We start from the raw sequence: 14,845 nt of genomic DNA on the forward strand, positions 1-14,845 counted from the left end.
CTCAAAAAAATAAATACAGAAATAAACAAACACGTGCAAACAAAATACGAACTCAAACCTTAATAAATAGGCTAAAATGAAAGGAACACTTTCTCAGCTGCCACCATCAGTCTTGGGAGCCCCTTCCTTGGTGTCCAGCTGCACCTAGAACCCTTGACTCCCATTCCAGCTATTTCTGCTTTGTGTCATGGTGGCGGGTTTAAAGACCTCTCCCCACTTGGGTTGTGAACTCCCACATTTTCTTAGCACCATGCCGATAATATAACAGACAAGAAATGGGAGGGAGGAAGGGAGGAAGGGAGGATGGGAGGATGGGAGGCAGGCATCCTTACTGTAGCACTGATATATAATCTCAACAGAAACCATTTATTCTGTCTGTTTTGACACAGGCCTGTGATCCCCTAAACAGAACTTCTGCCATTTTCCTGAGGCTTTCTGGCTGTAGGGGTGATCACAATTACAAGCTCTCCAAGTTCTTATTTGGCTTCAAAAAGATCCCCTAGTTTTTCTTTTGCTTTTTGTTTAATTTGGCCTAGTTTCTTCCTGTTTTCAGGTAGCTTCGGAACATGCTGCATGGTGTGGAGTAAATCTATAATGAGGTGGAAAAATAACACCCAAAGTTCTTGACAATTTACAAACATCTCATTTGGGACTGCAGCGAGACAGGGACACCGTTTCACAGATGTGGAAACGGAGACCCGAGAAATTAGAGGGCTTGCCCTAAGTCACAGGCAAAGTCCGCAGCAGCACAGGGACAAAACTGAGGTCTCCTCACTAGCTGAGGCCACCTTCATACCTAGCAAACTTCCTGCAGGTTCAGTACAGTAGGGCCCCCTCACTAGTTTTACTCATAGACACAGGGTTTCAGCAGAGATGTTATTCTAAGTCCTAATCTGGGACCTATTTTTGAGGCATTTCTTCTTTGTCTTTTCAAAAAATCCACACCACAGAAGCCAAAGGCTTGCCTTCGAAGCTGTGATTGACCTCCTGTTGAGGGCTCAGCTGCTCACACCGGGCCTCTCTCTCTGCTGAGTCATCCTTCTTTCCTTCCCACTTCCCCCCATGGCATCTACACTCAGAGCACTTCAAAGTCATCTGGGGCTTTCAGATCTTTATGCCTTCATGGTCCTCTAGAAAACTATTTACCAGAGATAAACTCCCAGGGAGAAATTTTGTTAAATCAGACATGGATCACAAGTAAGGATGGTTTTAAAGGAAATAAAGGCATTCTAGGGAGAAAAGAAGGGCAGGGGAGTCTTTGTTGGGAAGAGTATTTAAATTAAGATTTTCATTTACAGCGCCGATGAGTCCGAAATGAAAGCAATCACCACCATGAGAAGAAGCTATAGCTGCATATTAATATTTTTAAATTCCTCTTTTCTTAAAAGAGTCATTACACACACACATACATATACACACATTGCGTGCACACACACACACATACACACACACTGCACCTACACGTCTGCCATGGAAACTCTCCTCTTACTTTAGGTAGTTTAACTCCTCTGTGAAGTAGTTCTCCCGGTTGGCTAAAGTACCCCCTCTCCTGCCCACATCCCTACCCCTTGCACACCCTGCTTAATCCTTGCCTATATTTTGGGCGCCTCACTAGCCTATAAGCTTCCTGAGGTCAAACATGCCGTGACAGAATAAATCATCCCCCTTCAGAGTTCGGAGAACAATCAAAATGATTCTAGACAATTACTAATCCAGTCACACGCTCACACCTCTGCCTGAACACTGCACTGGGCCTGATTTATTGGGCTGAAAATCAAATCTCTTATAAATACATCATCCTCTCAGACACAAGCTTGCAGCTATTGTCTAGGGAAGGAGAATACCCATCCATGTGCCCTTGGAGGATGTTACAAAGACAGGATAAAAAAGTCTTCTTTTAATGAGAGGGGTTCATCTGTTACTGGCTGAGCCTAAAGGATTTAGTTTTTAACTCTTACAAAGTTCTTATCCCCCGTTACCCCAGAGTGTCAGTTTTTAGGTTATGAATTTACAAGCTCCTTGAGGGCAGGGACAGACTCTTCTTTAAAAACCTAACAGTGTAGCTGGGCATGGTGACTCATGCCTGTAGTCCCAGCTACTTAGGAGGCTGAGGCAGAAGAATCGCTTGAACCCAGGAGGCGGAGGCTGCAATGAGCCAAGATCACGCCACTGCACTCCAGCCTGGGCAACAGAGTGAGAACCTGTCTCCAGTAAAACAAACAAACAAACAAAAACTAACAGCAGTTCTTAATCTTTTTCAAGACACAGGGTCTGCTGAGGTTTTAGAGAGCCCCATAAGTGACTCCTTGTCTTCCCTCTGAATTCTAAATCAAGTAAGGAGTAAGGTACAGGAGTCCTGGTGATAAAATTATAATAGCTATTATTAATAACATTGTGTTCTAGGAACCATGAGTACTTAGATATGTTAAGTCATTTAACAGTGTTACCCAAGCTTTACAGGATAGGAAACTGAGGCACATGAAGTTGAATCATTTGCCCAAGGTCGTACACCTAGTAGGTGGCAGAACTGGAATTTGTACCCAGCAGTGGCCCACACTTACAACCACCATGCAATGCTGCCTCTCAAACACCGGCCATGCCAATGGAGCTAGGGGGAGAGCAAACCTTGGTTCTATAGTCAAAGGGGCTTCCTAAAACATCCCTTGTAAATTGAAATTTACTCCTCCAAAACTTCAGGCCTCCCCTTGCAAGGGCAGAGCCTTCCCCTTATTGGAGAGCAGATGACAACACGCCCTCTCAGGCAGGACTGGCTGCACAATTTTCAAGGACCAGTGCCAAATGAAAACATGGGGCCCCTTGTTCAAACGTTGTTAATAATTTCAAAAGGGCAACAGCAGGGCATTAAACCAAGCATGAGGCCCTTCTGAACAGAGTGCCCTGTGCAGCCACACAGATCACACGCCCATGCAGCTGGAGAGGAGCCAAGCAGGCACTTAGAAGCGCACTCTCAGTTCCTTCCCTAACCAGAGAAACGGCCCCCCAGGAGGAGTGAGCCAGGTGGCCGAGGGAATGAAGGAGGGAATGTTCCCATGCTTTATGCTTCTGGGGAGTAAAATAAAAATTCCTTCTCCTCAACAGTAAATAAACAATGGGGAAGAAAAAAAGAAAACAGAAAAAAAAAAAAAAAAAGAATGGGGAAGAAACGATCCACCATACAGGGACCTATTTTGAGAAGATGGTGAAAATTGTACATATGCACACTTCATTTTGCACATAATTTCATGGGTTTCACAAATCCCTTGAGTATATCTCTGCAAATCCTTCTATGCTTACATGCCTTAAGCATAGAGGGGATGAGATGGCAATACACACACAAACACACACACATACACACATATATATACGCACACAAATATACGTATATATATGCACATATAATACACCACGCACACACACGCACACACACATGTATATATACACACAAGAGATCTCTCAAGGTCCCTTCTGGCTCTTGGATTCTTTGGCTCTGACCATCACAACTTAATCACTAGCTGATCTTCCTGAAACTTTAATCCCAGCAGAGTTCTATCTAGCTCAGAACGAGTCAGCTCATTTGCTTCAACAGGTAAAGGTCAAACTGTATCCATTATTTGTGCATAGGCATCTCCAGTCTCTGTCACCCATGGCTGTCAATCCAAAGACTGGATTTATACTCAATGTGGTCTGGGTTCTCATTAACCTTGAATCGTCTCCTCCTCCACAGAGCTGTGACATTTAACATCTTATCAGAGTACTCTAAAACAACCATCAGATTGAACCTTCAGGGGATAAAATAAATGATCCATAAGCCCAGGATGAGAATGAAATAAAAACAGACCTTAAAGAAGTAAGGTCTCCATCAAACGTATCACTCACAACACATCATTTTGTGTTGGTCTCTGTTTGTGCTCTACCTGGAATTGAATGATATTCATCTAATTTAGCCCTTCAGATGTCATTCTGGTTCTGAATGCCACCTTGAAAACAGTGACCAACCAAAATTCCCAAGAAGAAGGATTGTCATTTTTAATGGGTTTCAAAAAAAAAATGTTATACAAGTTTCAAAGACCGAGGTCATTTTTTTTAATGATGATTCATGTAGGCCATCTCAAAATGGATTGATTTCCCAATATTTTTATACCACATCAAATATATCTCTTCGCCCAGCCAGGTTGATGGGCAATGTGCATCATTTATACACATTTCACTGGTTGAAAATTTATGGAGAACCTACTGCATGTCAGATGATGTGACAGGAACTAGGAATGGAAAGATAAATAAAAACTGGGTTCTGTCTTACAGGGTTGCCCCATGCAGTGAAGGGGACAGCCATAGGGGATGAAATGCAGTGATAGCAGCATGTGCACAGTACATGCTCTCAAAGCCTGGAAGAGGCACTGATAGAATCTGGCAAGGTACATTTTGATGGGGAGAATGTTCTAGGCAGAGGAAAGAGGATGAGCAGAAACACAGCGGTACAGACATGAATGCCAGTTCAGGGAACCTTAAATGCACTCTGGTATTGTGTTGGACAGATGGGTCTTGATTCCACCATTTTGTAACCTCATGACCTTGAGTCAATCAATTCAAGTCGATCACTTAACTTTTCTGACCCTCAGTTTCCTTGTCTGTAAATTAGAGTCATTACCACTAGTCACTGAATTGCTATGAGGTTCTAATGAAAATGTATATAAAAGTGACTTGCAAGCCTGATGTACTATTCAAATGTCAATCATGCTTGTCTTTTATTTTAAACCTACCATGTCTTGTTCCTCTTCAACATGAAAGTGTGGACTCTCAGAAGGGATTTCATGGACTGCCTGGTCCAAGTCGCTCATAAATAACAAAACCAAAGCCCCAAGAGGTGGTTGCCAGCATCACCATTATCAATAGCAACAGCACCAGCATGACATCATGATTGTGATAGACACCATTTTTGAGTCCTTGCTGCCTCCCAGGCTTTTTGCTCTCATCTCATTTACAACTCTTTGTGACCAATAATGATCTCCACTTGATAGAGGAAGAAACTGAAGCTTGGGGAGGTTAAATAGCAGGTCCAGCAACTCAAAGCTGGTAAATGACAAAGTCAGAATTTGAACCCAGGTTGGACCCCTTGACCCAAGCCCTTAACGTTCTGTTATAATGCCTCTTTCTGCTTTTCCTTTACCACCATACTCCTATCTCTCCCTCTCTCTTACTTTCTTCCTTGACATGAAAGTAGGCCACTTCTAAATACCCATCATTTCCAAGGACAAACTTTTCTGGAAGGAAGTGAAAGGAACAAACTGGTAGAGAGGCCCTCAGCTGCAAGTATCTGAGCCCCACGTGACCTGTCAACAGAAGAACAACACAGGACACAGGAGAAGTGCTGGCCTCTTCCCAGCATAGGAAGTAGGAGCTACACAGTGGGAACTCAGAGCAGATAGCAGACAGAGTTGCCTGTGTAGTAACTTTCCCTAACCCATTAGCCTTAGCATATTGTCTCATCTGCAGGGAGGAGGCAGGCAAAGGAGGCTCAGCAGCAGTGCTTGCTTTCCTGCCTTTTTTTTTTTTTTTTTTTTTTGAGACGGAGTCTTGCTCTGTGGCCAAGGCTGGAGTGCAGTGATGCAATCTCGGCTCACCGCAAGCTCCGCCTCCCGGGTTCACATCATTCTCCTGCCTCAGTCTCCCAAGTAGCAGGGACTACAGGCGCCCGCCAGCACGACTGGCTAATTTTTTTGCACTTTTAGTAGAGACAGGGTTTCACTGTGTTAGCCAAGATGGTCTCAATCTCCTGACCTCGTGATCTGTCCACCTCGGCCTCCCAAAGTGCTGGGATTACAGGCATGAGCCACCGTGCCACTTTCCTGCTATTTTTAACCCACTCAGTTGGTCCTCCCCTTCCAACAGGCTCTGTTCCTTCTAGGTTATTCACTTCCTCCTAAGGGATTTTGTTTGTTTGTTTGTTTGTTGTCCTACTACTTTTTGACTTGTGGAATGGACTCATTGCTTCCTCTCCTTATTATAATACATTATAACAGATATTTATTGGGATATTGGGAGAATATGTAAACACCTTTGCTTCTGTGGTTTTCTTTGGAAGGCAAGGGGACATGTGATTGTCACTTCGTTAAAAGCCTTGTGTTCCAGGAACCAAGTTCAGGTACCAAGTTCAGGCACCATTGCATAGTTTTGTAAATAAGAATGGGCCCCCTGGGGACACAACTCAAAGGAGAATATAAAATTTATAATCTGAAAGGAACTCATCTGTAATGGGTTTGAATGCCAGAGTTTCAAAGGACAAGCCATACCTTGAGGAAAACAGGTGCCTGCCTCTGGGGGAGCACTGGAGTCCAGTATGGACTCTGCAGTGGATCTGCTTCAAGTTCCTATTTTAAGAACCATTCCTAGGTTCTGGCCTCTCAACCCTAAGCCTCAGGAAGGCAGTGTTCATCAGTAAGACCCAGCACCTGGCACTGAATAGCTCCCCATAGATATTCACGGAATGAATAAATGAAGACATTGACGGTCCTTGTAAAATGGTAATTATCTCATGGAAGTGGTACATGAAGGGCAGTCATGCTCCCCACCAAGAATTTGGACTTGCCCTCTGGGAATAAAACCGAACATCAGTATGTAAGTCATCGTAAGCAAGGATAGACTTTAACCAAACTTGTGACCCAGGGAGAGAAGTCTTTTACATTCAACATGCCAATTCCAGTCAAATGACTGGTTCCCTGGAGTGCTGCATAGAGAAGGATTTTTGCGACTTCTTCTGAGTCTAGCAGGAAAGAGAGCTACAATTGATTAGTAATGTCTGCCATGCACACAAGGGGGGAATTATGGCAAGGATAGCATATAAGTGCATCCCTTTGTTGACACATCCAGAAAACTGTGACTCAGAAGTGAGATTGACTGACCCCAGGAGTATGGAAAAGGGGAGCCACTGAGGCAGATGTGGGCACTGCCCAAGGAGCCCTAGAGCAAGGATTTTTCCGGCTAGGAAGAGCCCAAAGCAGAAACCATGTCATTAAGCACAGTACTCACACCCTGATACTGATTCCAAGTTTACCAAGCAATGTCTTCTGTGCCTTCCCCTGTAGCATGCCTTTAGGGAAAGAATGTTCTGGGTCAGGACACACCTAGAGTCCAGTGGCCAGTTCGCTTGAAATTAATAGTTCTTGATGGAGGTTATGAAGAGTCTTTCTGGTTTCATTGATGACTCTCTGTGGACTTGGTTCATGTGTGCCCATCCCAGAAAGATGAATCTGCTCTCAGGTACCCTTGGCCAATCACGTCTCTGAGACCACAAGGCTAAGGACTAAATCTTGGACTCTGGTTAATTCACCAACATAAGGTCCCCCTACCAAGTCTTTTCCTGGGCTTGCAATTGCATTCCCTTCTGCATGCCATGTTCATTTGACAATCACCATATGCTAAGAGGACTATGGAGTGGAATTAAATCGCTAGCATATTTTTAGAAACGTGGCTAGCAGGTCAGTTGAGTTTTGAAGGTGGGGACACAGGATTAGTCATTTTAATAAGGACAGAAAGGAAGTAAACTGTCTAAAACCTGGAGATTGGCAGACCCAGATGGAGCCTGTAAGCTCTTCAAGGTCAGAGACCATGTCTTAGTTATGTACATATCTATTCTCAGTGCACGACACCACTCTGAGACATGACAAGTACTCCATAAATATGTGTCGAGTGAATGAGTTTATTGAATGAGCGGCAGAAGTTTCCAGAAGTGTTGGGGAAGGAGCTGTTCAGGTAAGAGAATGAGCTGAAAGGGCCAACAGGAAATACCAACAATAAACCACAGGCTTTACAACGTCGCCTTAAGCCTACCCACCCAGTTTAGGAAGTTTTCACCTTCAAGTCAGCAATATCGCTGTTTATACAATAACCTTGAACCTTTGCATACGCTGTTCCCTCTGCTTGGAGTATTCTTGCTACCCTGACTATACACATGAATTTGTGCACATGTGCATGCACACACAGACACACACATTCACATAACTGCTTCTTTAGTTGTCACCTCTTCAGAGACATGTTTTCCAATTGTTCTAGGTTCTCCTCCTCCCACTGCCTTGTATCCTCTAGCTCAACCCCTTTCATAATGTTCTTCATAACATTTGTCACCATCTGTAATTATCTTAAGTGTTTTTCACTTATTTCCCGTTTGCTTCCTCCCCTAGGGCATAAGCTCCATGATTCAAGGACTGTATTCTCTTATTAACTGTTGTATCTCCAAGCGCTGAGCTTGGTATCTGGTCATAGTAGATACTCAAAAAGTATCTATTGAATAAATTATGAATGAACAGTGCTTTTACACTTATCGCCTCACTGGTACAGCACAATAGGCTTTTATGAGTTAGACTTCAGTAAAAGGAGACTGAAGACAGCACTCCAGTGATTTTAATCAGAAAAATTTTAATCCAAAAAATTCATCTTTTTTTTTTTGAGACGGAGTCTCGCTCTGTCGTCCAGGCTGGAGTGCAGTGGCATGATCTCGGCTCACTGCAAGCTCCACCTCCCAGGTTCACGCCATTCTCCTGCCTCAGCCTCCTGAGCAGCTGGGACCACAGGCGCCCGCCACCACGTCCGGCTAATTTTTTGTATTTTTAGTAGAGACAGGGTTTCACCATGTTTGCCAGGATGGTCTCAATCTCCTGACCTCGTGATCCACCCCCCTCGGCCTCCCAAAGTGCTGGGATTACAGGCGTAAGCCACCGCACCTGGCCCAAAAAATTCATCTCTTACAAAATTGTTGGAGGGCTAGAAGAATGGGTTCTAAAGTGGGCCTCCAGGAATGACCACCTAAACAACACTGTTGAACTGGTGCCCACTTTGCCAGAATCAGCTACAAGGGGCAGTGGAGAGGCCACTCCTGGAACTATTGAGTTCAAGGACATACCACAGAGCTTGCAAAACAAGGACAGGGAAGTCATTGGTGCTGCAAATACCTCTCAGCACCCTCAGAACTAGGTAGTAAGCACTGGAACATTGCTGCAGGGGGAAAATGCCTCTGTGACCAGGCTCACCAGCCCAAACAGTCAAAGCAGCAAAGCAACAAGAAGATGGCTTCTACCTAACGTCCATCTTTCATATGATGAGTTATTGGAACTAGGAGAAACCTAAACCATGGTTGTAACCCTAGCTGCAAGAGAGCCTTGGAAATGTAGTGCCTACCTTTCCAGTTTCTGTGGTTCTGGAAGGTGCCCTATGGAGGTTGGAAAGGATGATGATGAGTTCCGATACCAAACCATCACAAGCCCTGTGAGGCAGGCAGGGAAAACTCCATCATTGCCTGGTGGTGTGGTGGCTCACACCTGCAATCCAAGCACTTTGGGAGGCCAGGATGGGAGGATTGCTCGAGCCCAGGAGTTCAAGACCAGCCTGGGCAACATACAGATACCTTATCTCTACAAAAAAAATTAAAATTTGCTGGGCATGGTAGCTCAGTCCTGTAGTCCCAGTGACTCAGGAGACTGAGGAAGGAGGATTTGCTTGAGCCTGGGAAGTCAAGGCTGCAATGAGCCATGATCACGCCACTGCACTCTAGTGTGAACAACAGAGGGAGACGCTGTCTCAAAAAATATTGCATCATTGCCACTTTACAGATGAAAAACCTGAGTCTTCAAAAAATTAAATGATAATCCCTATTAATTGGTTCTCAAAATTATTTGTGGAATGAGTGAGGATGAATTATTTTCCCAGAGTCAAAAAGCAAACTCCTATTGTCCTTAAAGACCCAAGTGAAAGGGGTCTCCTCTATGATGCCTGACCTAACTACCCAAGCTAAAGTAAATGCTACTGTTTATGCATACACACCTACACACACACACATCATGACATTGATATGTTCATCATGGTACCTACCACAATGTATTTTAAGGACCAATTTGTGTTTCTGTTTCCCTAAGCAGACAATTAAGACCTCAAGGGCAAAGATGGCATCTTAGTCTTCTCACCAACCTGGGTATCCACTGTGTGTAGCTCATAAGAGGTCAAATTAATACTTGGTTTATTGACTTAGTAAGTGTAGTGCTCTGGGCTCTTGACATTAGGCCAGTGCTCTTTCCACCATGCCACACTGCTTCTACCCAACGTTTTCTGAAATCTACTGGCTTTGTTATTCATTTGCTCATTCATGCAAGAAATATCTATTAAGCACCCGTAATGAATCTGTGTTTGACACAGGAGATGTAATAGTGAGTGAAAAGAGACAGTCTCATGGCCCATAAAGACTATAGTCTAGTGGGGGAGATGGATATGAATTAGCTGATCACACAAATAAATGTGTAACTACAGCAATGGTGATGACACCATAAAAGGAGGTGCATTGTGGTCTGGGAGTATGTAATAGGTTTGAACTGTACAGGGACATCAGAAAAGGTTTGTATAAAGTGATGATAGCTGAGATCTAAATGATAATAAGAGTTATACAATGCAAAGAGGTCAGAAAGTCAATTCCATGAGAAAGGAAATGGTCATGCAGAGGCCCTGTGGTAGAAGGAAGGTGAAGAAACAGAAGAATGAGGATGGTATTAGGTAGGGCTGGAAAGTGAGGAAAGGGTCAGACCCTGCAGAACCTATAGGTCAAATGTAGGATCTTTTTCTTTATTCACCTGGGGAAGGGGATGACATGCTTATAGGTGTGCCTTAGAAAACTTCAACGTGTGGCCAGGCGTGGTGACTCACGCTTGTAATCCCAGCACTTTGGGAGGCTGAGGCGGGTGGATCACTTGAGGTCAAGAGTTCGAAACCAGCCTGAACAACATGGTGAAACCCCGTCTCTACCAATAATACAAAAATTAGCCAGGTGTGGTGGCATGCACCTGTAATGCCAGTTACTGAGGAGGGTGCTTGAGCCCAGGAGGCGGAAGTTGTAGTGTACTGTGCTCCAGCCTGGGTGATAAAGCGAGACTCTATCAAGAAAAGAAAAGAAAATTTCAGTGTGGCTGGGCGCAATGGCTCATGCCTATAATCCCAGCACTTTGGGAGGCTGACACAGGAGGATCGCTTGAGCCCAGGAATTCGAGACCAGCCTGGGAAACATAGGTAGACCTCATCTCTAACTAAAAGAAAAAAAATTAAAAAGTAATTTAAAAAATAAGAAGACTTCAATGTGAAGAATAAAGTATGGCATAGCATACAATCATTCAGCCTCCCACAGTGCCCCACTTTGAGCCAAGCACAAAACTGTGAGTTAAGCCATCTGCAGCAGAAGCCCTCTCTTCTTGGTCCATCTTTCCAAAATTGCATCATATGTTGAACATCATGTAAATATATGCTATGCACAAGAAAAACATGCATTTCCAAAGAATACGCTGGAGAGAAACAACTTGCTTATGTCATTCACATACAGAGGCACAAGGAGGTTTATATCGGCTTTTGGCTTTTTAGCATTTAATTTATTTTGCAGAAAGAAATTTAAAAGTCTTTGGGACTGGAGGTTTCCTTTGAACTAACATCAAACTACCAGACCTGCTAAGGAAGGTTCAGCCAGGCTTTGATATGCCTCAGCACACACTGCTTCTGCTTTGGACATGCAAAGGGAGAAAAAAATAGTACTCTGCCTCATGAATCCCTCCTTATTAAAAATAATTATTAGAGATAGTGCATAAGTCACTTTTAAACCCCTCCTTTTCTCTAATTATCCTTCTAAATACATACCAAGACCTAGTCACCAAAGACTGCCCTGGATATTTTAGAAAACGTCTTTTTACTCTACCCAACAAAAGTTTAAGCAAGAAATTCTTTTCACTCAGGCCAAGTGAAATAAATAATAATTAAACTGACTGCTATGGTTTACATGTGTCTCCCAAATTTCATTTGCTGGAAACTTAATCCTCAAATTCATATGTTGATGGAATTTGGAGGAGGGATCTCTCAGAAGTAATTAGGATTAGACATGCTCATCAGGGTAGGACCCCTGGGATGGGACTGCTGGCTTTATAAAAAGAGGAAAAGAGACCTGAGCTGGCACACTCTTGCCCTTCACCACGTGATGCCCTCTGCCATGTCATGACACAGCAAGAAGGCTTTCTGATGCCAGCACCACGCTTTTGGACTTCCCAGCCTCCAGAACTGTGAACTAAATAAATTTTCTTTAAAATTACCTAGTCTGTGGCATTCTGTTATAACCACAGAAAATGGACCAAGATACTGACTTTTTTCCTTGTTTTTCAATCTCACTCCTTTTCACTATTAAATTTTGTTGGCCATGTTTTAGCTGAGAATTGATCCTCCTCAAAATTAAAATTTTATTAGAAAGTGCAGTTAAATCCACAACCACCATCAAAGTTTCATGGGATTTTGTGTACTTTTCTGAAGATTCTGCAGAAATTTTGCACAAAACAAGAATGTGTACTTTGTGGGATACATTTTTTAAAACCTATCTAAACCCTGACTTTCCATATACTCTAATAACAATACCAGTAAGATCATTTTACATTCATGGTCATTCTAACCTAGCTGTTCTGCTTATCAACCATGTGACCTGGACGAGGCACTTCACCCATTTGAGATTTGGTTTGTTTGCCTTTAAAATGAAAATAATAATTAGGCTTCCATTTAAGGACAAGTTCAAAGCAAAAGGTGAATTGGGCCTATGTTTCTGAGTAATGCTGAAACTGCTCTAGTTTTCCAGAACCTTGATACCTTGGCCATACTCTCTCCTTAGCATACCCCACTTCTGCTCCACTTGTTTTTAAAACAAGTCGTCATGCTTTTTGTTGTTTTTTGATGCTTATTCCCCTCTGCCTGAAAATCCCCAACTTCTCTATCTCAAGTTGATTACTCCTTACTCTGTTTCATGACAGCTTATCAGCTTATCTCATCATATTATAGTTATTTATTTATGTCATTGGTCCTCCTAAATAGATAGTTTGTTCCTTGGGGTGGCAAGAAGGTCTTATTCATCCCTATATCCTTAGCCCCTAGCAAATTTTCTGACATAAAATATACATTGACTGAATAAATGAATGTATGACAGTCCGTAAAAAGTCTAGTAGAAACATGCCCATTATGGGGAGACTAAAAATTCTAATAGTATATATCAAGGAATCACTATATGTATTAACTATTGGTTTTGTATCTATTCAAATATCATGAGCAATTTTAATTAATGGTAGAATGTGCAAAGATGAGAACTTCTTTTAACCAGATTCATTCTATGTAAAGTCACCCTCTGCCTCTTATTCTTCACTTCTCTTATTTCCATCATAGGAATAATCATAATTTATAACAATTTCTTCTTATTGTTGCTGTCTTTCTCCTCTAGAAGTTCTTGATTTTGTCTGTCTTGATCATGGCTGAGGCATAGTCCCAATACACTATAAGTGTCCAGAAAATATTTGTTCAGGGCCGGGCACAGTGGCTCACACCTGTAATCCCAGTATTTTGGGAGGCAGAGGTGGGTGAATTGCTTGAGCTCAGGAGTTCAAGAGCAGCCTAGGCATCACAGTGAAACTACATCTCTACAAAAAACACAAAAATTAACTGGGTGTGGTGGTGTGTGCCTGCAGTCCCAGCTAGTCAGGAGGCTGAGATGGGAGGATTGCTTGAGCCCAGGAAGCGTAGGTTGCAGTGAGCCGAGATCACACCACTGCACTCCAGCCTGGGTGATAGAACCCGACCCTATATTAAAAAAAAAAAAAAATTATTCAGGAAATGAGTGAAGCCACCAACTATGGAACAAAGTGTCTTATCGAATCTCTCCATGCCATCAACTACTTGTATTAAATTCCCAAGATGATTAAGGGAAGTCAGAATTTCAGCCTTTTGGGGGAGCCTAAAGAGGCACAATAAATAACACTCTCTTCTCTTTTCTGAACCAGTTGAGTACTGAAGCAAAGGAGCTGTAGTTAGAGGATCAAAATTTTACCTTTATTAACAACCAAGCTGAAATCAAAAAACTTGGTAAGTGACCCCATCATACTCAATCTCACAATCGTATAAACTCGACCTCAAATCTCAGCAGTCTCTGTTTGAGGTTGGAGGAGCTAATTTTTTCCTTAAAAATTATGGCGTAGGAGAGCAGAGGAGAATGCAGGTTTCCTGGACAGCTCATCCCAAGAACAAGGGCAGCAAGCTGTGGGTCCTAAATGCAGTTTGTGAGTCCACGCTCGCTGATCAAAGGCAGCACTTCACCTTCCACAGGCAGAGGGAAGGAAGAAATCAAAAGACCAGTACACTAATGGGGCTCCCAGTCTCTCCAATGAAATAAAACATCAAGACTGGAGTATCCTCTCTCCTACTCCCACCTTGCCTTGACTTCAGATACACCTATTTTCAGATGCTGTCTGTAGAGAGCCTGAATTTGGCTGTGTACATTAAGCCCATCAGGCCAATGTTAATGATTACAGGAGAAAGCATCATTCTCATGCCAACAAAACAAACAGAGGTTCAGGCAGCGTAAATGATTTAGCCTTTTTTCATCAGTATTGGAATGCACAATACTATTGGCCAGTAATAAAACTATGAAAAAAAAAAGCCCTCTGAAATATACTTTCTATCACTTTCATTGATGCATCTTTTGTTGCATGGCTTGCTCTACAGCTTCCCAGCCAGCTTGCTCCCTGATTTGGCCCAAATCACTCCCAAGCCACTGAGCTCCTGGTGAAGGTAGTAGGAACCTTGCCTTGGTCAGCAGAGGCCACACAGAATAGCCCTTTCTTAAATACTCAAGATCCTCTGTCTTGAAGTTGTTCTTTTCCTGGATGGCCAAAGATCCTGAGGAATTCTCTGACAGCACTTCTTTCTGGCTGGCAAAGCAAGATAGAGGAAGACAGGAGAAGAGCAAGGAAGAGACCCTTAACATTGTTCAAAAATACTTCTTCAAGATGCCATGAGGAGAGGC

The 14,845-nt window shown here is 43.0% G+C and overlaps 1 long non-coding RNA gene across 7 annotated transcripts in view; it reads right to left on the minus strand.

The window, feature by feature from the left end:
- The window catches only part of LOC119618261 (uncharacterized), a 174,743-nt gene that overhangs the window by 62,784 nt on the left and 97,114 nt on the right, over nt 1-14,845 (minus strand). Inside the window, exon 6 of one of the 7 annotated variants that reach the window (XR_012094580.1) lies at nt 11,221-13,623. The exons of the other annotated variants lie outside the window; for them this stretch is intronic. This is a non-coding gene — a long non-coding RNA (uncharacterized lncRNA). Of the gene's footprint in view, nt 1-11,220; nt 13,624-14,845 lie in introns of those variants that run through there. 7 annotated transcript variants of the gene reach the window in all.

Source organism: Chlorocebus sabaeus, chromosome 11, assembly GCF_047675955.1.
Source record: "Chlorocebus sabaeus isolate Y175 chromosome 11, mChlSab1.0.hap1, whole genome shotgun sequence".
NCBI lineage: Eukaryota > Metazoa > Chordata > Mammalia > Primates > Cercopithecidae > Chlorocebus > Chlorocebus sabaeus.